The sequence below is a fragment of the Mus musculus genome, chromosome 9 (assembly GCF_000001635.26).
Source record: "Mus musculus strain C57BL/6J chromosome 9, GRCm38.p6 C57BL/6J".
Taxonomy (NCBI): Eukaryota; Metazoa; Chordata; class Mammalia; order Rodentia; family Muridae; genus Mus; species Mus musculus.
This window is the reverse complement of record NC_000075.6, coordinates 113,515,344-113,538,151: the sequence shown is the minus strand read 5'-3', so window position 1 is coordinate 113,538,151 and position 22,808 is coordinate 113,515,344. Positions and strand designations below refer to the sequence as shown.

General features: G+C 44.5%; 1 long non-coding RNA gene and 1 pseudogene across 1 annotated transcript in view; one reads left to right on the top strand and one right to left on the bottom strand.

Annotated features, from left to right (window-relative positions):
- Window positions 1-22,808, top strand: part of AU023762 (expressed sequence AU023762) — a 90,407-nt gene that overhangs the window by 49,001 nt on the left and 18,598 nt on the right. Inside the window, exon 2 of the long non-coding RNA NR_040760.1 lies at window positions 15,630-15,741. This is a non-coding gene — a long non-coding RNA (expressed sequence AU023762). The remainder of the gene's footprint in view (window positions 1-15,629; window positions 15,742-22,808) is intronic.
- Gm7183 (predicted gene 7183) lies at window positions 6,713-7,941 on the bottom strand (annotated as a pseudogene).

Sequence of the window (22,808 nt, the reverse complement as noted above, 5' to 3'; positions counted from 1 at the left end):
TTTCTGATTTTTTAATTAGGATTTTGTCCCTGTGCCCTCTAGTGAGTCTAGCTAAGGGTTTATCTATCTTGTTGATTTTCTAAAAGAACCAACTCCTCATTTGGTTAATTCTTTGAATAGTTCTTCTTGTTTCCACCTGGTTGATTTCACCCCTGAGTTTGATTATTTCCTGCCGTCTACTCCTCTTGGGTGAATTTGCTTTCTTTTTTTCTAGAGCTTTTAGATGTGTTGTCAAGCTGCTAGTATGTGCTCTCTCCTGTTTCTTCTTGGAAGCACTCAGAGCTATGAGTTTCCCTCTTAGAAATGCTTTCATTGTGTCCCATAGGTTTGGGTACATTGTGGCTTCATTTTCATTAAACTCTAAAAAGTCTTTAATTTCTTTCTTTATCCTTCCTTGACCAAGGTATCATTGAGAAGAGTGTTGTTCAGTTTCCACGTGAATGTTGGCTTTCCATTATTTATGTTGTTATTGAAGATCAGTCTTAGGCCATGGTGGTCTGATAGGATACATGGGACAATTTCAATATTTTTGTATCTGTTGAGGCCTGTTTTGTGACCAATTAATTATATGGTCAATTTTGGAGAAGGTCCCGTGAGGTGCTGAGAAGAAGGTATATCCTTTTGTTTTAGGATAAAATGTTCTGTAGATATCTGTCAGGTCCATTTGTTTCATAACTTCTGTTAGTTTCACTGTGTCCCTGTTCAGTTTCTGTTTCCAGGATCTGTCCATTGATGAAAGTGGTGTGTTGAAGTCTCCCACTATTATTGTGTGAGGTGCAATGTGTGCTTTGAGCTTTACTAAAGTTTCTTTAATGAATGTGGCTGCCCTTGCATTTGGAGCGTAGATATTCAGAATTGAGAGTTCCTCTTGGAGGATTTTACCTTTGATGAGTACGAAGTGTCCCTCCTTGTCTTTTTTGATAACTTTGGGTTGGAAGTTGATTTTATCCGATATTAGAATGGCTACTCCAGCTTGTTTCTTCATACCACTTGCTTGGAAAATTGTTTTCTAGCCTTTCACTCTGAGGTAGTGTCTGTCTTTTTCCCTGAGATGGGTTTCCTGTAAGCAGCAGAATGTTGGGTCCTGTTTGTGTAGCCAGTCTGTTAGTCTATGTCTTTTTATTGGGGAATTGAGTCCATTGATATTAAGAGATATTAAGGAAAAGTAATTGTTGCTTCGTTTTATTTTTGTTGTTAGAGTTGGCATTCTGTTCTTGTGGCTGTCTTCTTTTTAGTTTGTTGAGGGATTACTTTCTTGCTTGTTCTAGGGCGTGATTTCCGTCCTTGTATTGCTTCTTTTCTGTTATTATCCTTTGAAGGGCTGGATTCGTGGAAAGATAATGTGTGAATTTGGTTTTGTCATGGAATACTTTGGTTTCTCCATCTATGGTAATTGAGAGTTTGGCCAGGTATAGTAGCCTGGGCTGGCATTTGTGTTCTCTTAGTGTCTGTATAACATCTGTCCAGGCTCTTCTGGCTTTCATAGTCTCTGGTGAAAAGTCTGGTGTAATTCTGATAGGCCTTCCTTTATATGTTACTTGACCTTTCTCCGTTACTGCTTTTAATATTCTATCTTTATTTAGTGCATTTGTTGTTCTGATTATTATGTGTCAGGAGGAATTTCTTTTCTGGTCCAGTCTATTTGGAGTTCTGTAGGCTTCTTGTATGCTCATGGGCATCTCTTTCTTTATGTTTGGGAAGTTTTCTTCTATTATTTTGTTGAAGATATTTGCTGGCCCTTTAAGTTGAAAATCTTCATTGTCATCAACTCCTATTATCTGTAGGTTTGGTCTTCTCATTGTGTCCTGGATTTCCTGGATATTTTGAGTTAGGATCCTTTTGCATTTTGTATTTTCTTTGACTGTTGTGCCGATGTTCTCTATGGAATCTTCTGCACCTGAGATTCTCTCTTCCATTTCTTGTATTCTGTTGCTGATGCTCGCATCTATGTTTCCAGATCTCTTTCCTAGGGTTTCTATCTCCAGAGTTGCCTTGCTTTGGGTTTTCTTTATTGTGTCTACTTCCCTTTTTAGTTCTAGTATGGTTTTGTTCATTTCCATCACCTGTTTGGATGTGTTTTCCTGTTTTTCTTTAAGGACTTCTACCTGTTTGGTTGTGTTTTCCTGCTTTTCTTTAAGGGCCTGTAACTCTTTAGCAGTGCTCTCCTATAATTCTTTAAGTGACTTATGAAAGTCCTTCTTGATGTCCTCTGTCATCATCATGAGAAATGTTTTTAAATCTGGGTCTAGATTTTCGGTTGTGTTGGGGTGCCCAGGACTAGGTGGGGTAGGAGTGCTGTGTTCTGATGATGGTGAGTGGTCTTGATTTCTGTTAGTAGGATTCTTACGTTTGCCTTTCGCCATCTGGTAATCTCTGAAGCTAGCTGTTATAGTTGTCTCTGGTAAGAGCTTGTTCCTCAGGTGACTCTGTTAGCCTCTATAAGCAGACCTGGGAGGCTAGCTCTCTCCTTAGTTTCAGTGGGCAGAGTATTCTCTGCAGGCAAGCTCTCTTCTTGCAGGGAAGGTACCCAGATATCTGGTGTTCCAACCTACCTCCTGGCAGAAGATGTGTTCTACTCACCAGAGGTCTTAGGATCCCATGGGGAATCCTGTGTGGGCCCTTGCGGGTGTCGGGGGACTCCGCTGGCAAGGCACCCCAGTGCTCGAGTGGAGCAGAAGGGACTTGTGCCCCAGGTCAGGCCCGGGTAGTCTGCTTTCCTATTTACCGCAGTCTCAGGTTCCGAGCGATTGGATTGGGGCAGACGCTGTGTTCCACTCACCAGAGGTGTTAGAATCCCGTGGGAAATCCTGTGTGGGCCCTTGCGGGTGTAGGGCGACTCTGCTGGCACGCACCCCGGTGCTCGAGTAGAGCGGAAGGGACTTGTCTACCATACAGTTTTTAATCACTATTGTTCTGTAATACAGCTTGAGTTCAGGGATGGTGATTCCCCTAGAAATTCTTTTATTGTTGAGAATAGTTTTCGCTATCCTGTGGTTTTTTGTTTGTTTGTTTGTTTGTTTGTTTGTTATTCCAAATGAGTTTGCAAATTGCTCTTTCTAACTCTATGAAGAATTGAGTTGGAATTTTGATGGGGATTGCATTGAATCTGTAGATTGCTTTCAGCAAGATGGCCATTTTTACTATAAATCCTGCCAATTCATGTGCATGGGAGATCTTTCCATCTTCTAAGATCTTCTTTGATTTCTGTCTTCAGAGACTTGAAGTTCTTATCATACAGATCTTTCACTTGCTTGGTTATAGTCACACCAAGGTATTCTATATTATTTGTGACTATTGTGGAGGGTGTTGCTTCCCTAATTTCTTTTTCAGCCTGTTTATACTTTGAGTAGAGGAAGGCTACTGATTTGTTTGAGTTAATTTTATATGCAGCCACTTTGCTGAAGTTGTTTATCAAGTTTAGAAGTTCTCTAGTGGAATTTTTGTGGTCACTTAAATATACTATCATATCGCCTGTAAATAGTGATATTTTGACTTCTTCCTTTCCCATTTGTATCCCTTTGACCTCCTTTTGTTGTCTAATTGTTCTGGGTAGGACTTTGAGTAATATATTGAATAGCTATTGAGAGAGTGGGTAGCCTTGTCTAGTCCCTGATTTTAGTGGGATTGCTTCAAGTTTTTCTCCATTTAGTTTGATGTTGGCTACTAGTTTGTTGTATATTGCTTTTACTATGTTTAGGTATGGGCCTTGAATTTCTGATCTTTCACAGACATTTACCATGAAGGGATGTTGAATTTTGTTAAATGCTTTCTCAACATCTAATGAGACGATCATGTGGTTTTTGTCTTTGAGCTGGTTTTTTTTTTTTTTTTTTTTTTTATATAGTGGATTACATTGATGGATTTCCATACATTGAACCACCCCTGCATCCCTGGGATGAAGCCTACTTGATCGTGGTGAATGATCATTTTGATGTGTACTTGGATTCAGTTTGTGAGAATTTTATTGAGTATTTTTGCATTGATATTTATAAGGGAAACTGGTCTGAAGTTCTCTTTCTTTGTTGGGTCTTTGTGAGGTTTAGGTATAAACATAATTGTAGGTTTATAGAATAAATTGGATAGTGTTCCTTCTGTTTCTATTTTGTGAAATTGTTTGAAGAGTATTGGTATTAGGTCTCCTTTGAATGTCTGATAGAATTCTGCACTAAACCCTTTTGGTCCCTGGATTTTTTGGTCAGGAGACTTTTAATGACTGCTTCTATTTCTTTAGTGGTTATTGGACTGTTTAGATGGTTTATCTTATCCTGATGTAACTTTGGTATTTTGTATCTGTCTAGAAAACTGTCCATTTCATCCAGATTTTCCAGTTTTATTGGATATAGGCTTTTGTAGTAAGATCTGATAATTTTTTTTGAATTCCCTCTGTTTCTGTTGTTGTCTCCCTTTTCATTTCTGATTTTGTTAATTTGGATACTGTCTCTGTGTCCCTGGTTAGTCTGGCTAAAGGTTTGTCTATCTTGTTGATTTTCTCAAAGAACCAACTCCTGGCTTTGTTGATTCTTTGTATAGTTCTTTTTGTTTCTACTTGGTTGATTTCAGCCCTGAGTTTGATTATTTCCTGTCATCTACTCCTCTTGGGTGTATTTGCTTCTTTTTGTTCTAAAGCTTTCAGGTGTGCTGTTAAGCTGGTAGTGTAAGCTCTTTTCAGTTTCTTTTTGGAGGCACTCAGAGCAATGTGTTTTCCTTTTACCACTGTTCTTATTGTGTCCCATAAGTTTGGGTATGTTGTGCCTTCATTTTCATTAAATTCTAAAAAGTCTTTAATTTCCTTCTTTATTTCTTCCTTGACCAGGTTTGCATTGAGTAGAGTGTTGTTCAGCTTCCATGTATATGTGGGCTTTCTGTTGTTTTTGTTGTTATTGAAGACCTTCCTTAGTTCATGGTGATCTGAGATGATGCATGGGATTATTTCAGTCTTCTTGTATCTGTTGAGCCCTGTTTTATGACCAATTATATGATCAATTTTGGAGAAGGTACCATGAGGTTCTGAGAAGAAGGTATATTTTTTTGTTTTAGGGTGAAATGTTCTATTGATATCTGTTAAATCCATTTGTTTCATAAGTTCTGTTAGTTTCATTGTGTCTTTGTTTAGTTTCTGTTTCCATGATCTGTCCATCGCTGAGAATGAGATATATAAGTCTCCCACTATTATTGTGTGAAGTGCAATGTGTGCTTTAAGCTTTAGTAAAGTTTCTTTTATGAATGTGTGTGCCCTTGCATTTGAAGCATAGGTGTTCAGAATTGAGAGTTCATCTTGATAGATTTTTGCTTTGACCAGTATGAAGTGTCCTTCCTTATCTTTTTTGATAACTTTTGGTTGTAAGTCGATTTTATTCGATATTTTAATGGCTACTTCAGCTTGTTTCTTGGGACCATTTACTTGGAAATTTTCTCCAGTCTTTTATTGTGAGGTAGCATCTGACTTTGTCATTGAGGCACGTTTCCTGTATGCAGCAAAATGCTGGGTCCTGTTTATGCATCCAGTCTGTTAGTCTATGTCTTTTTATTGGGGAATTGAGTCCATTGATGTTAAGAGATATTAAGGAAAGTGATTGTTGCTTCCTGTTATTTTTGTTATTAGAGGTGGAATTTTGTTTGTGTGGCTATCTTCTTTTAGGTTTGTTGAAAGATGATTACTTTCTTGCTTTTTCTAGAGTGTAGTTTCCCTCCTTGTGTTGGAGTTTTCCATTTATTACTCTTTGTAGATGGATTTATGGAAAGATATTGTGTAAATTTGGTTTTGTCATGGAATATCTTGTTTTCTCCATCTACAGTAATTGAGAGTTTTGTTGGGTATAGTAGCCTGGGCTGGCATTTGTGTTAACATATGCCCAGGATCTCCAGGCTTTTAGAGTCTCTGGTGAGAATTCTTGTGTAATTCTGATAGGTCCGCCGTTATATGTTACTTGACCTTTTTCCTTGACTGTTTTTAATACTCTTTCTTTGTTTTGTGCATTTGGTGTTTTGATTATTATGTAATGGGAGGAATTTCTTTTCTGGTCCAAACTATTTGGAGTTCTATAGGCTTCTTGTATGTTCATGTGCATCTCTTTCTTTAGGTTAGGGAAGTTTTTTCTATAATTTTGTTGAAGATATTTACTGGCCCTTTATGTTGGGAATCTTCACTCTCTTCTATACCTATTATCCTTAGGTTTGGCCTTCTCATTGTGTCCTGGATTTCCTGGATGTTTTGGGTTAGAAGCTTTTTGCATTTTCTTTGTTGTGTCAATGTTTTCTATGGTATCTTCTGCACCTAAGAGTTTCTCTTCTATCTCTTGCATTCTGTTGGTGATGCTTCCATCTATAATTCTTGATCTCTTTCCTAGGTTTTCTATCTCTGGGATTGTCCCCTTTTGTGATTTCTTTATTGTTTCTATTTCCATTTTTAGATGCTAGATGGTTTTGTTCAATTCCTTCACCTGTTTGGTTGTGATTTCCTAAAATTGTTTAAGAGATTTTTGTGTTTCCTCTTTAAGGGCTTCTACCTGTTTACCTGTGTTCTCCTGTATTTCTTTAAGGGAGTTATTTATGTCCTTCTTAAAGTCCTCTATCATCATGATAAGATGTGCTTTTAAATCCAAATCTTGCTTTTCTGGTGTGTTAGGGTATCCAGGGCTTGGTGTGGTGAGAGAAATGGGTTCTGATGTTGTCAAGTAGCATTGGTTTCTTTTTTTCTTTCTTTTTTTCCTTTTGGGTGCAGTGAACTTTATTGATGGTATTCAAGAGAGTAAGGAGGGGTCCCCTAGGCCCCTCCTGTTATTATGGGGGTCTGGGGTGGAAATTGTGAGGGAGATGCTCAGTGTTGGGGGCCAAGTTGGTATAGGAACTCCTCAGCAACTGAGGGCCTCTCTTTTGCTCTCAGTGTCCTTGCTGGGGTGGGTGGTTCAGGGTTTCTTACTCCTTGGAGGCCATGTAGACCATGAGGTCCACCACCCTGTTGCTGTAGCCGTATTCATTGTCATACCAGGAAATGAGCTTGACAAAGTTGTTATTGAGAGCGATGCCAGCCCTGGCATCAAAGGTGGAAGAGTGGGAGTTGCTGTTGAAGTTGCAGGAGACAACCTGGTCCTCAGTGTAGCCCAGGATGCCATTCAGTGGGCCCTCAGATGCCTGCTTCACCACCTTCTTGATGTCGTCATACTTGGCAGGTTTCTCCAGGCTGCACGTCAGATCCAGGATGGACACATTGAGGGTAGGAACATGGAAGGCCATGCCAGTATGCTTCCTGTTCAGCTCTGGGATGACCTTGCCTATAGCCTTGGCAGCACCAGTGGATGCAGGGATGGTGTTCTGGGCAGCCCCACAGCCACCACACCACAGCTTTCCAGAGGGGCCATCCACAGTCTTCTGAGTGGCAGTGATGGCATGAACCGTGGTCATGAGCCCTTTAACGATGCCAAAGTTGTTATGGATGACCTTGGCCAGGGGGGCTAAGCAGTTGGTGGTGCAGGATGCATTGCTGACAATCTTGAGTGAGTTGTCATATTTCTAGTGGTTCACACCCATCACAAACATGGGGGCATCAGCAGAAGGGGTGGAAATGATGACCCTTTTGGCTCCACCCTTCAAGTGGACCCCAGCCTTCTCCATGGTGGTGAAGACGCCAATAGATTCCACAATATACTCAGCACTGGCATCACCCCATTTGATGTTAGTGGGGTCTCACTCCTGGAAGGTGGTGATGGGCTTTCTGTTGATGACAAGTTTCCCATTCTTGGCCTTGACTGTGCTGTTGAATTTGCCGTGGGTGGAGTCATACTGGAACATGTAAACCATGTAGTTCAGGTCAATGAAGGGGTCATTGATGGCAACAATTTCCACTTTGCCATGTGGAGAACAGATGGCAGCCCTGGTGACCAGGCACCCAATACAGCCAAATCCGTTCACACCCACTTTCACCATTTTGTCTACGGGACGAGGCTGGCACTGCACAAGAAGATGCGGCTGTCTCTGGAACAGGGAGGAGCAGAGAGCCGTAGCATTGGTTTCTATTGCATATGTTCTTGCTCTTGTCTCTTGCCATCTGGTTATCTCTAGTGCTACCTGCCCTTCCTGAATCTGACTGGAGCCTGTTCCTCCTGTGATCCTGGTTATGTCAAAACTCCTTGGAGTCTAGCCGTCTCTGTGATCCTGTGATTCTGGGATCCTGTCATTTTGAGATCGTGGGTATGTCAGAGCTCCTGGGAGTCAAGCTGCCTCTGGGATCCTGAAATCCTGGTGTGACCAAGCTCCTGATGTTCTGTTGTGTCAGAGCTCCTGGGAGTCAAGGTTTTGCTGGGTGTTGCAGGGATGGGTGGGGAGCCAGAGCCATGGGTTTGCTCAGGGCACAGGTGCAAGCTGGAAGGAACCTGTGTCTCTGGCTGGGTGGGGATTTACGCTTCCTTGGTTCCTGTGGGGGTTCCAGTTACACTGGATGCTGGGAAAGACTTGTGGCCTCAACTTTGATCCTGAGTGTGTCAGAGCTCCAGTGCTCCTGGGTGTGTCTGATCTCCTGGGAGTAGAGCTTCCTCTGTGATCCTGTGATTCTGTGATACTGGGCATTTCAGAGTACCTGGGAGTCAGGCTCCCTCAGGGTGTTGTAAGAGTGGGTGCAGAGCCAGCACCCCAGGTCTGCTCTGGGTGCAGATTCAGACCAGAAAGAATCCATGCCACTGTCTGGGTGGGGGTTCCTGCATCCCTGGATCCTGGGGGACCCAGGTACTTTGAATATTTGGGCAGATGTTGTGGCCTTTCCCATGATCCTGGGTGTTTCAGAGCACTTGGGAGTCAGGCTTCCTCTGCGTGTTGTAGGAGTGGGTGCAGAGCCAGCACCCAAGTCTGCTCCAGGTGCAGGTTCAAACTGGAAGGAACCCGTGCCACTGGCCAGTTGGGGGTTCCTGTGTCCCTGGATCCCAGGGGTCCCAGTTATTCCCAGTGTTGGGGCATATGTTGTAGCCTCCTCACCTGTGGTCCTGGGCATGTTAGAGCACCTGGGAGTCGAGCTTCTTCTGGGTGTTGTGGGACTCTGTACAGAGCCAGCGCCCAAGGTCTGCTCAGGGCACAGGTTCATACCAGAAGGATAATAATGTAATTATCTTATATGAAGGATATCTTATATGTGATGCACAAAGGGGTTGCAACCCATGGGCTGAGAAATACTGGTCTAGAGGCATCTCTGAGTTTCAGTATTATGAAAAGTAAACCCACAAGAAAGCCTGCGGGGAAGTCCCACTTGCTATTTATAGTAGAATTTTGATAATTTTCCTAGGGAAGTGCTAAGAGAGTTCTAACTGGCACCTTTTGAGCTTTTACTATGTCAGCTGTGTGCTTTGTCCCAGCACATCTTTGCCATGACCTCTAGAGGCAGGGGATGGTACTACACCCATACTCTGTGTTGGAGTCTCAAGAAGACCTGAGGACTGCCCATGGCCCACAGAGGCTCCATTAAAACCCTGGTGACAATGGCATAGTATGTATTCATAATGCACACATTATTCTGGGAGAACTTATTTTCAGGTAGGAAGTTGTGCGGCTATGTGAAGGTCCCAGTTCTGTTATTTCTTGTCTATATGACCTTGGGCAACTTAACTTAGGTTTTTGGAGCTTCTGTATGATAGAGATATCAACACTTGCCCTTCAGGGCTAACATCAAGCCTGACTGAAATTTCCTCATATGCCAAATGTCTGCTATATCTTCACAAAGACTTAGAAATGGCCAATAAACACATGTTCAAGTTCATTTGACATCACTGTTCATTAAAACCATACTAAGATATCACATTGCCCTCCAGTAGAATGGGTAAAAATAGAAAAATTTGACAGATTACAATGCGAAGTGTTTGAATGGAAACAGCTCTTTTGTGCTTCTGGGCAAACAGTCTACATAGGAGTGAAACCTGTCGAGAAATCATGTAGTAGAATCAACTAATGATGGCAAATGTTTGTGTGCCCTGGCTGGCGATTTCCATTCTGAGCATATACTCAAGGGAATGGTGGTTTGTGTTCACCAAAACACAGAATATTCACAGCTTCATTCATAGCCTCAAAAAACCAGACACAGAAATATTCTTCAGAGGAGGAGGAATAGATACGATCTGGTGGAGTAGTGAGGGAGATATCCTTCATCAGCCAGCTAACTATAGATGCATACATGAGTCCCACAGGTAGTCCGCTGAATGAAAGAAGCCAGACAGAGTGCACATTTTTATTCTTTTTTATGGAGTTTCTAGTTCTACTTCAATTGCATGAACTCAAGAGTAGGTCAAACCAACCTTTGTGGAGAGAACTCCATCGTTGTCCCCTGTGGAAGACACAGAAGGAGTTGTTGAGGAGTTGAGGAGTTTCTTGCCTTGATTGGAGTCATGGATGTAGATAGATAAAATACACTAAGCTGTACATGAGAAACATGTGGGCATTATTCTAAGTCACACGATATACATAAAATGTTAAGCTACAATGTATTGGTCATGTGGTAAGTGCTCAACAAACATGAGAATCTTTCTTTGTTTTGTTGTCTGCTAGATAAGAATATACAATGTTGGGGCTGAGAGGATGGCTCAATGATGTGCCTGCCATATAGTCACAGGGTCTGAGTTCAGATTCCAGAATCCAGGTAAAAAGTTGAGCATGGTGTTGCATGCTTGTACAAACTACAGTGTTGGGAACAGGGGCAGAGGCAGGAGGATCGCTGAAGCTAGTTGGCCAGCCTAGATGAATCAATGAGCTCCAGGTTGAATCAAAGTCCTTGTCTCAAAAGATAAGATGGGAAGCAATCAGTGGAGGCACTGGACTTGGACCTCTAGGCCCAACACACATGCATGCACGCATATACACATGTGTATGTACATTGGTGCATCCACCTACATGAACATCACACACACACACACACACACACACACACACACACACACACACACACAAAATGTGACTTATATGGACAAATAGTGATTTTTTCCACCCAGGGACCATAGGGCAGTTTAAGAGGATGAGAAAGCCTCATGCAGAAAGCTGGGTTACCACAGACTGAATCAAATGGCCCCTTGAGATGACAAGGATTCGTTTGTCCGTGTAGTGTGAGTAAGAAAGGTTCTCCACTCCTGTGTGGTTATGGGGAACCTTGTGGGAAGTGGAACATTTCAAACAGTTGATGGTGAGGCAAAGGACAAAGTGTAGAAGTTGAGAGGATTCAGGGAAGAGCTAAAGGAGTCAGTGTAGCTAGGGTTTGCAAGGATGTGAGTGTGTAGAGTTGGAACACATGGGTAGAGCATTCATGGGAGAACTTGGGTTCCAGGAGGAGTGGATTAGCCATGATTCTACTGGAGGAATTTAGGGAGATTTCCAAGTCATGTTCTCAAGCTGGCAGCTGGCGATAGCTGGGGAATGTAAGTGTCAGGATACCTAGGAGCAGAAGCTGCAGTTAGCAGGGCTAGATGAGTTCCGAAGAAAGTACCTGGAGCAAAGGCCAAGTGTGGTTGTCCTGGGACACACTTGGAGGGGACAGGAGTCACACATGTAGGGTCTCACTCCATCTCACACCTTGCTGAGAAAATCCAGTATTTACCACAACTAGGAAGCTGGAGGCTAAGTCTTAGGGTTAAATCCCAAGTGAGATTTTTTTTTTTTTTTGAGGAAGGGATATTAGTCTATTCAGTCTGGAATAGGGATGCCAAGTGTGGTTCTTGCATGAGAAGGGGAGGAAAGCAAGATATAGCACAGAAGGACCTACACATGGATGGCCTCTTAGCTGCAGCCTCCACCCAGCCTCGCCAGGAACTGAGTTGTCACATAAAGTCAAGGGAGAAGGGCAAGTACAAAGTCATATGACCTTCTGTTATTGAGCCACTGGTACAGGTGGCTCCTGGTGGGGGAATGAGGATTGTAATCTGTGGACATGGCAGGCCCTGTGTCCTGGACCATTTTCTGAGAAGGGTCGGTGAAGATCCATTGGCAGCAGCACCTAGAGCCGCAGAGAACAGACATCATAATAAGGAAAGAGGGTCAGGGAGGCTACCAGCACATCCATGACAGTTCTGTCATGGGGACAGGAGACAATAGTCTCTCAGAAGTGGTTCTGTCTGTCTGTCCTGCATGAAAGCATGATGCAACCAGTTAGCTTTAACATGTTGTCCACCCCTTCCAGTCTCCTTGGTCCCATGGCCATCCCATTGAGGTCTCACTATGATCAGCTCTTTCCTTGTCTGCTTCCCCACCAGAGAGAGCCCTTTGAGGGCTAGAGTTGGCCTCACCATCCTATTGTCCCTCTCAACCCCAGAGACTGTCCCATCCTTGGCACAGAAGCGTCAAAGTGATGTTGCTTGGCATCAGGAATCCTCTGTCCCATCCAGCAGGACCCAGTTATTCGTGGGTGCGAGGGGGACCGCAAACCTGGAAGAGAAATGGGAGGAAGGGAAAGAGAGGCAGAGACCAAGGAGGGTTCCTGTCAAGGTCTCAGTTTATTAGGTTTAAACGCCAGGTTTTAAGCACACAGCAAGGGGGATAGGGAGGGGTTGAGGGGGAATTAACAAATAACAAAGAAGGCAGCATCTGGGGACATGAAGGCTGAATTCAAACTGCAGGCCGGGAGGCACTCTGAGTCTTATCTCTGGAATGTAGATTCCTCCTTAACAGCCTTGGGTGTCAGGCTGGGCTCAGCACATAACTTGTGTCCTTAGAAGTCTTGGGAGTCAGGAAGAGATAAGGAAGAGGGGACTATAATTCAGCTTTTTACAGCCTCAGGTGCCAGGAAGGGAATAGGGAGGAGGGGGTGATGACCGGCTTCTTAGCACAAGGCTATTTGGCTTGTTAGGGTTGGAAGCTGCAAAAGGCTTACTTTCTCATGATATGGTCTCCAACAATCCTCTACCCTTGTTCCCTATGCCCACAAAATCACCTTTTGTCTATATCCAGATTCAGGGCCATTGACTAAACTCTGACCTTGGGAGACAGTGATGGGCTACATGTGAAAATCAGGCAGCTGGCAGCTGTACTGAGAGCCTTCAGCCTTGTTTTTCGGTTATCTATACCTTTAAAAAGTTTATTTAAAACAAATTATATGGTTAATTTCTTCTCCCTGCTCTCCAAATGGCACCGTGGAAGGCAATTTTGCAATGTCTCTCTTGGAAAAAGAGAGAGAGAGAGAGAAAAAACCCAGGAGATTTTAAAGCCAGATAATTATTTGTATCAGCAGGAAATCGGAACTCTACATCGGCTCTGAACAGGTACTGGGAGAGCCTGACTGTTTAATTTCCCTTAAACTCTGTTTGCATGCATTTAGTGCTAAGAGGCTCACACTCAGAGTCAGGGAATGGTGGGAAAGTCAGCGGAGGGAAAGGAAAGGGATGACAAACTAGAAGGTTGCAAATAGTGTATACTAAAAAGCTAGAGTTCTGTGTCTTACCTGCAATTGGTTGTGGGATCCTAGGGACTTTTATAGCCTGGGCTTGCCCTCCCTCCTCGGATGCTTTGCTATGGAGATGCTGGCAAGATCCTGGATCCTTTAAGCACTTGGAGACGTGCTGTGACCACTTCCTGAGTGTCCTGTGGGCAGATGAGTGGTTGAGTCACAGCCTACTTAGCCTACATGGCTCTTGGTCTGTAAGAAAAGCAATTCAAGGAGACACACAAACTTTTCTTGGCTGCCTCTCAAGGCTCTGCAGCTGCATTGCCAGATGAATTAGAGACCAGGGAACCAGAGGGGCCACGTGTCATCCATCTGATGTAAACTCCATTAAGGGGAAGCCTCTTCTTTGTCAATGCCTATTAGTGTCTTCTGTCTGTATGCAAGCCCTCCACCTTAAAGACCACTTTAATAATGTAATTCAGTTTCCAAATGAAGTTCAAATGAGGTAGGCTCTTGGCTAATTGCTAGAGACCCAGAGACTACAGTTATAGACAGGGAGAAAGACATGCTGATAGTTGTGGACAGGTGACAGTGACATCACGGGGGGAGGTGTTCTTTGTTGTGTTGTAGCTGGGATAGAGTCAAGAGAAACTGGCATGTTTGAAAGGCAATCAAGGCTCTCTGGGCAGAGGGACATGCTGAATACAGGCTTAGGAGTCTGCAGTCCTTGGGTTTCAGGCACTGTGGTATATGGTAAGGAAGGAAGCTGGGCTTGTGGACCTGGGTAGAAATGAATGTTGCTGTGGATCTCAGCAGAGTTTGATATAGCAGATCTTTAGAAGAGTGTCTGCCAAGGAGCAGAGCTCCCCAGAGGTGTGACTGTGACATTTCATGTGTGCTGGCTGTGGTGATGATAGTGATTGAATCCCTCCACATGGGATTTTGGGAGCCAAAACTCCTGTAAGTTTGTTTTTTTCCCCCATAGGCAGGTTCTGTAGATGCCTTAAGTCACCCACACAGGCAATTCTGTCCTTCTGTGGCACATCTCTGCCAGGTACAGTTGAACACACAGGAGCTAAAACAGAGAGGGAAGGCAAGACCTAAACCAGGCAGTCCTGGAAAGGGCAGCTCATGTTTTTCTAGAATATTTTGATCAGTTGACTGGCATAGCCCTCTAGGAGTTCAAGAAATTTGACTTCATTTAAAAAAAATAATTGCTTAGTTCTCAGTGACTCAAACAAGGAACATAAGAGTACCCAGCTTTTGCAAAGAGCTAGGCTTTGCAAATATCGGTTTCCTCTGTCTTTGAGCCTTCCTTCTCTTTCCCAGTGTGCCTTGGTTTAATTCTGCTCTCAGACATTCTTCTCTGACTCAGATTTCAGCCCATCACCAAGAGGAAGAGCTCACCACAGCACATGTTAGGTTGGCTCTGAGTCCTCTAGTGGTGTCACATGGTGACTATCTGATGCTCACAGTATGGCGATGATGATAGCAATGATCACAGCTGTCAAAACTACAGGTCCTGTGGTGGAGCTGTCTTCAGGATAGTATGCTATGGTAGACAGCCCATGCCCCTGACCCTCTGGCTAGAGCCTTGCTTTGGGTTCCCTGACACTAGGAAATCACATAGTGGACACAATGAAACTGGATCAAATCTCTTACAACCCACTGTGTATCTAAATTGCCCTAAGTGGACAAAATGCCAATGAAGAATACTTTGTAATCTTTGTATCTACTGGAATCCTCAAATCATATTCCACATACAACATGTTTTTATTCTGTAAGTAGACAAAGGCAGAGTGAATCAGGAGATTGGGTTCCCAGATCTCCCTAGGCTTAAAACTCTGCCCATATGGAGAGACTAGAGAGATAGCTCAGAAGTTGGAGATAATACATAGGGGACCATTCATGCATAGGACCTGAGTTCAATTCCTACCACCCCCAGTCAGCTCATGACTACCTATGCCTTGAGTCCTATGGAATCTGAGGCCTCTGGCCTCCTTAAACACTTATACTCGTGTGTGTATATAGCCATATACAGGCACATAAAGAGTTTAAAATAAAATAAAAAAAAACCTGTTGTATGGAAACATTGCTACATCCTGTCTAACTTAAGGCAGCTTTTTAATGGTGACTGAAAAACATCAGCTGGCTTGTCATCCCTTGTTTATTGCCCATTTACTCTGTGCTCAGAACAGTAGCTGTGGCTGAGAAATGCCTAAATGTCCTAGGCTGTGGACTTCTGTGGCTTCTCTGGGACAGAAGTTTTCTGTGTGTCTCTCATTTACAGGGCTGACTTCCCACCATACCCCACTGGACATGAGTGAGCAGATGTCCTTCCAGGTATCTAGTGCCCGAGGAGTCATGTGTCACATGCCCAGTGAAAGTTTGGTGACTGAATGGTAAGTGCTCAAAAAACTATCTCCAGGAGGTTGGAGAGAAGGCTCAGTCTTTACAGTGCTTCCTGCACGCGTAAGGGGACCTGAGTTTGGATCCCCAGCAATGAGTGCATGAAGCTGGGCAAGGGCAGTGCCTGTGGTGGGTGGTACAGGAGTGGACAGGACAGACCTTGGAACTCACTGGCCAGCAAGTCTAGTGAATCCCTGAGCTCCAGGTTCCTCGAGAGACCCTATCTCAGAAGATCAGCAATGGAGAACAATTGAAAAAGACACAGAGTATTCACTTCTGGCTTCCACCTGAGTGCATACGTGTGTGCATGCTGCACGCACATGAATACATCCCACATGAATGCAAAACTAACACATATGCATGCTCCTACAGACAACCTGATTTCTAAACACATGGCTTGTCATTTGTGGGCCCAGCAGTAATGGCTTTCTTTGGGAACTTGTGGGTAAGAGGTGGCCCTCGACTGAGCATGCAGAACCAATCTAGATGTGGCTCCCCTTCAGCTGCTTTCTGACCTTAGAAAGTCCTTGGCAGAAACAACTTTCTTTCTGTGAAATGAAAAGGATTGACTCTGTGTTCCTCTTCTGTTTCTTCAAGCTCAAATCCACTCACATTTTAAGGCTATTAATAGAATTTTCAGAACTGTGCAAAGATGTAAAAATGTGTGTTCCCTGAGGGCTGTGGTGGAAGTGAAAGAAAGAGAACCTGGGACATAGAATTCACTTCTGCCTTGCTTAGAAAGGGCTTGTTTTCTTTCCTTATAAAATATAGATAGGAGAGCCTTCTGTCTACTCTGGGGTCCTATGGCAATTAATTAGTTAATGTCTGTGCAGTTCAAAGGGAACAAAAAAACCATCACATGTAATAAGCTGTAGCAATGCTAAGTGTTATTATTTTCCACCCGGATTCTCCCATTATGCTTCAGTTTCATATTACAGTCACCATAACAGCACCAGTTGGGGCTCTTCTGGTTAATTATGCTACTAGTGAAAGGGAAAAGAATTCCCTTTAAAATTTCCGTTTTAGCTCTACTCTGTCTCCAGCTCCTTCTCCTATCTCTCTAGCGCAACATTTTACATGTTAATAACTCAGGGTCAGTAAATATGGCCACTCCTGTTCTTCACTCAGGCCCACTATGATCTGGAGACACCAACATTGTCACAAACGAACAAGTGGTACATACAGACACTTCAGAGCACTCTCCGCTCTACCCTTTAGGGCTTCTTCAAGTGTCTGTGTTTGTGTTTGTGTGTGCGTGTGCACGTGTGTGTGTGTGTGTGTGTGTGTGTGTGTGTGTGTGTGTGAGAGAGAGAGAGAGAGAGAGAGAGAGAGAGAGAGAGAGAGATCCTGCTTCTTCCATGTGGTAGGGTGGGACATGTTTGACAAAGGCAGAAGTTGCATAGTTGTTTTCTCAGGGTTGAGTGTTGTCATGGCTGTCCTGGATCAGAGCAGCCGTGATCACAGGAGACCCTCATGAGACTGGGCCTATGAACACTCACTTATCCATGTGAAGAAATCTAGTATAGCCCTTCAGGATTTCCTGTGATGCTCCCAAATTATGTAAGAAGTCAGTAGCTAACTAGGGTGGTATTTGTTAGTGGTGAAGCTTTTGTGTATCCACATAATTCTGGAAGTAACCCGACTAAACTTGACTCACCAGGCTGGACTTGGGCAGAATACACTCTTTGGTCTGTTGATGTCTTCTATACTTAAACCCAAACAGGGACCAGTATAATCAAGAATGTGTAGAGCATTCATGGGGGGAGCCTCGATGTGGGATCATCAGAAAGGAAGGAGCCTCAGTTGAGAAAAATGGCTCCATAAGATCCAGCTGTAAGGCATTTTCTTAATTAGTGATGGATGGGGGAGGGTCCAGCCCATTGTGGATGGGGCCATCCCTGGGCTGGTGGTCCTGGGTTCTATAAGAGAGTGGGCTGAGCAAGCCATGATTGCAAGCCAGTAAGCAGCACCCCTCCATGGCCTCTGCATCAGCTCCTGCCTCCAGGTTCCAGTCTTACTTGAGTTCCCATCCTGACTTCCTTCAGTGATGGACAGACATGTAAGCCATATGCAACCTTTCATCACCAACGAGCTTCTGGTCATGGTGTTTATCTCAGTGATAGAAACCCTGACACCCGTGAGTAACCTCCTCACCTCCTGGAGAAGCCCTAGCTGGTGTCAGGAATTCTGATGGCTTCTGCCTTAATCTCACAGGCTCAGCTTTCTGACCTGACCCCCTTATCCTGCCGTAACTTGGAGAATGCTCTGATTGGCTGTGATAAAGACGCAGTCAGAGACTGGGGCTCAGAACCAAGAATCGCAAGTGGTCTGGAGCACTCCAAGTCTAGGGGTCTCCTAGCCTGGGTCTGTGAGTCGATACACAGTGCTCTCCCAGGCAAGTGAGTGGCACAGCGGGGCAGGGTGCCGCCCTTGCTTCTGTGCAGGGAGAAGCTGTGCTAGCCTCTCAGGTCTGGGCATCGTTGGCATTCTCCAGCTTGAAGAGGGTCTCTGGGGACCGGACTCATTGGAAGCACGCCTCATTGCACACAGTGCCCTTCCCCCCTGCTCGGCAGGGCAGGAAGCTTTAATGGAGCATTGCCTGTTTCCCAGGAGGCAGCTAGCGAAGGTGGGAGGTGAGTGGCATAAGCTGGCTGCACTGATTTATAGACTCATAAGAAGAGATGGCCACGGGATGAACAGTGAAGGGAGAGCAGATTTCTTTGAGCTTGCTGGTGTTGGGGTTGAGACGGAGTGGGGGGCGGGGAGGGAATAGTCAGGTGAGATCTTGCAATAGCCGATGGGGTGGGTGTGGGTCAAAGATGAACTTGCTAAAGCCTAAATAGCATGCTTCATATTGTGGCGTCTTCTCTGTGCACTCATACATCTGTGCATACATGTGTGGATGTGGAGGTCAGAGGGCAACTCTCAGTGTTGTGTCTCAGATGCCTTCAACTTTTTCTTTGAGACAGCCTCTGTCACTGGCTTGGCCGTTAGCCTAGGCTAGTAGGCCAGTGACCTTCCAGGAACCGGCCTGTCTTCACCCTCCGCCTTGCCACCGTTGGGATTCTAAGTGTGTGTCACTCGGTCTGGCCTTCGGTATGGGTTCCAGATCCAGAAAGGCGAGGAGTTTGCCCACTGAGCTGTCTCTCCTGCCCCAGTGGTGTTTTCTAACTACATTCTACTGAACTCTCACAAGCTTTGGGTTCTGATGATTTGTTCTTGCCATGAAATCTTGCAAACGAGGTGTGGGTATGATGGAGCATACCTATAATTCTGGCCATGCCAAGACAGGAGGGTCGTTGTGGAAGCCTTGTTGGAAGCTTGAGCTGTAGAGTGAACTCCATGTTAGCCAGTTCCCTGGGCTACAAAATGAGAGTCTCTCTTGAAAAAAGCAAAAACAACAAAAACAAAAACACCTTGTAATCATCCGATACTGCTATTTCTCCATTGCTCTTTTCACATTTCACCTGGGGTAGCAAATAGGCTGTGGAGGCAAGGCTTAGCATCAAATCTAAGGTATTTGATCTCCCTCCTTCCTGTGCTTCGAGTCTTTTTATTTATTCACTCATCAAACATTGAGCATTTAGTAGGCACCAGCTGGGGTATGGAGATGAACAGGGGAAATACAGTCTCTAACTACCCAATATGGCTATGGATGGTGCTAACAGGCTGTGCTCACTCATTGGTTCAATAAATATTTATAGAGTGCTTAGTGTTTGATCATCTCTGTGTTAGGCATTGAGAATAAAGGAGCAGACAGGCGAGAACAAATTACTGTTGCTTTTGGAGAGGCTGTAGTGTGGGTGGGAAAGATGTTAAGCAAGGAAGTTCATTAAACGAAAACATAGTGACATAGTTTGAAAGATGCAGTAGGGGCTGGAGAGATGGTTCAGCAGTTAAGAGCTCTGGCTACTCTTCCAGAGGACGAGGGTTCAATTCCCAGCACCCACATGACATCTTACAACTGTCTGTAACTCCAAGATCTGACACCTTCACAAAGACATACACTTGAGCAAAATAGCAATGCACATAAAAAAATATACATTGTCATAAGAAAAGATTATCTGGTGTTCCAGTTCATAGGGGGCACGTTTCTATATTATTTTGAGTTTCAGATTGTGTTCAGTCATGAGCCACTACTGTGTACTAATTGGGTGTGTGTGTGTGTGTGTGTGTGTGTGTGTGTGTGCAACCAAAGTTTGATGGCTAGTATTGCCAACTTGATAGGCACTAGGAGACAGGGCTCTTGGTATATATGTGAGGAAGTTTCTAGTTAGAGGTAGGAAGACCCACCCAAAGTGCACGTGGTATCACTCAGTGGGTCGGGCTCTCACACTGAATGAGGAGCACCAGTTTCCGTCCCATCTCTTTCTGCTTCCTGACGTGAGTGCATGTGATCTTGTTCCCTTGAACCGTGAGCCAAAGAAGGCCCTTCCTTCCTGAGGTTGCTTTGCCACAGCAGTGGGAGAGGAGTTAGAGTCGTGTGGGAAGCATAAGGTTCACATGAATGCCATGGTTCCAGTTAGCCACCCTCAGCATCAAGAAACCCAGGGGAGTCAATGAAGCCTCAAGTGGGTATCATGGGCAAGGCAAAGGCTGGTTGTGGCTCAGGGACTCAGCCACAGTGGCCACTCTTGTCCCTTTGTTCGGTAGCCATAGATAGTTTGCTTTTGTCTGTGTGTAGGGGAGATTTAACCTGTATACGTGAGAATTTGACATCTACTGCTCTTTCCTCATGTCCCTTCTAACCAATGGAAGGCCCCATTCAAGTGTCATCCTGCTCTATCCCATCACAGATAAACCAGGCACAGGGACCCCAATGAGTAGACGTTTTCTGCTGGAGGCTTTCATCTCTTTCTCATAAACAATGCTGATCTTATAGGGTTTTTTGTTTGTTTGTTTTTTTTGCTTTTGTTTTTGTTTTGCCTCGAAGTGGTACATATCTGTGTCTATTACTGTTAATAGATTACAGTAGTAATGGGGTCCCTAACTCTCACTTCAAAAATATACAACCCATAGGGCATTTTGTAAGGTTATACTTTCCCAAGATGGCTACAGAGGCACTTTCCACCTCATGTGGACATTACTGTGATGTTGCCATTCCATTCCCAAGGTTATAGTTTGGTCTCTCCACTGACCTGTGTTCCCACATGAACCCACAGGGTTGGCAAAGCCACACCAACATGTCTGAGATTATACCCTTTTGCCAGCTTGGCAATCTCTACATTTTATGTTGTGGAGCTAGTGGCCATGTAAGGCGTGCGATTGTTGTGAGGCCACGGGATGCTATGTCACGTATAATGGAAGAGAGGCCAAGGAGCAAAAAGCCCATCGGATACTGATGGAGAAGGCGTCATGGAAGAAGGTTTTCCAGCCTTGGATTTCTGAGTGCTCAGCGGAATCCCTCAGCGCATGAGACTTTTATAATGGAATTGCAAAGGAAAGAAGAGAGGCCCATTGGACACGCAAACTTTGTATGCCCCAGTACAGGGGAACGCCAGGGCCAAAAAGGGGGAGTGGGTGGGTAGGGGAGTGGGGGTGGGTGGGTATGGGGGACTTTTGGTATAGCATTGGAAATGTAAATGAGCTAAATACCTAATAAAAAATGGAAAAAAAAAAGAAGTGGTTCAGATGCCTGGTTTGGAAGTGATATAGGCTATTAGCAATAGAAAACGAAAGCTCTCTGTTTCTCTTGCAGATGTGTGTGTCTGTCCCCATGGCCTTGCTGACTCCAGGGAACTGAGCAATGCACGGGTGTCTCCTATCCAGGTGCCTGTCAACACCACCTTCACATAACACTTTGAACCCAAGCTTTCTCAAGCTGTCACAGAGCCTGACAGGTGTGGTGAGGCTGTAATAAGTCAATTTAACCCAGAGACTGCTAGGCTCTGCCTTGTCCTTAGTGAGTCCTCAGGACTAAGTTGGGAATAGAAGCAACTTTACCTTATGTGGAATCCTGCTGATCAACCCCTCCTCCCTGGGGAGTATTTAGAATATAGGAATATTTTCCCTCTAGTAGCGGAGACAGAAGTGCTACACCGTGGAGTTAGATCCCTAGACCTTAAAACATTGGAGATAAGATCTGCTAAGCCCTCCAGGCTGGCTTTAACGTATGGTCAGCCTCCTGAATGGCTGGAATTATGGGTCTGGCTGAGTGCACATTTGAATTTGAGTTTGGTGTAGTCTGAGATCTGCTTGCAGTGGTGGATGGAAAGGGAGTGCCCGGGGCTTTAACGTGTACAGCTCATGCGACTAAGAACTTACTGCGCGTCCTAGGCCTTTCTGCAGAATTCATGGCAATAATTCGTTTTCTTTTCTCTGCATAGCCCGGGCTGGCTTCAAACTCATGATTCTCCTTCCAGTTACTTTGTCAGTGGTGAGACTGAAGGTCTGCACTGACACACATACACGCACATACACACACACACACACACACACACACACACACGCACACACACAGAGGCACACGCACACACACGACAGTCAGTGAACAGCTTCAGGTGATTTTTCTTAGGTGCAGTCCACATTTTCTGAGGAAGCATGTCACTGTGGCCCAGAACTTGCCCAGCAGGCCAGGGTACCGAGGTCTGTGGATCTGTTTAGCTCCGCCTTCCCAGCATGGGGAATTAAAGACACAAGGGTATGAAACCCATTTTGTTCTTTTTTTTTTTTTTTTTTTTTTTGTGATGTGGGTTTTGAGGGTTGGATTTACATCCCTGCGCTTTCAAGGTAAACACTTTGCCACCAGAACCATTTCCCAGACTTCTCTCTTTTAACATTAGTCTTTAATCCACTTCATTGGACAAGCGAGGAGGCAGAGGTCCAGACCGCGCGCCTGGCTGGTCCTACAACACGAACAGAGCAATAGCAAGTCTGGTTTCTAAGGGCAGAAGGATTTGAGGCAGTGACAGACATGCTCATCCTAAGGAAACATGGAGGACACATAATTTTAATCCGAAAGTGTAGCAAAGAGCTGGCCCCTGGACTCCGTGTGAACGCCGCAAACCCTGGCTGTCGGCTCACCCCATTCAGCTGAGCAGTTTTTGGCAAACATCGGCAC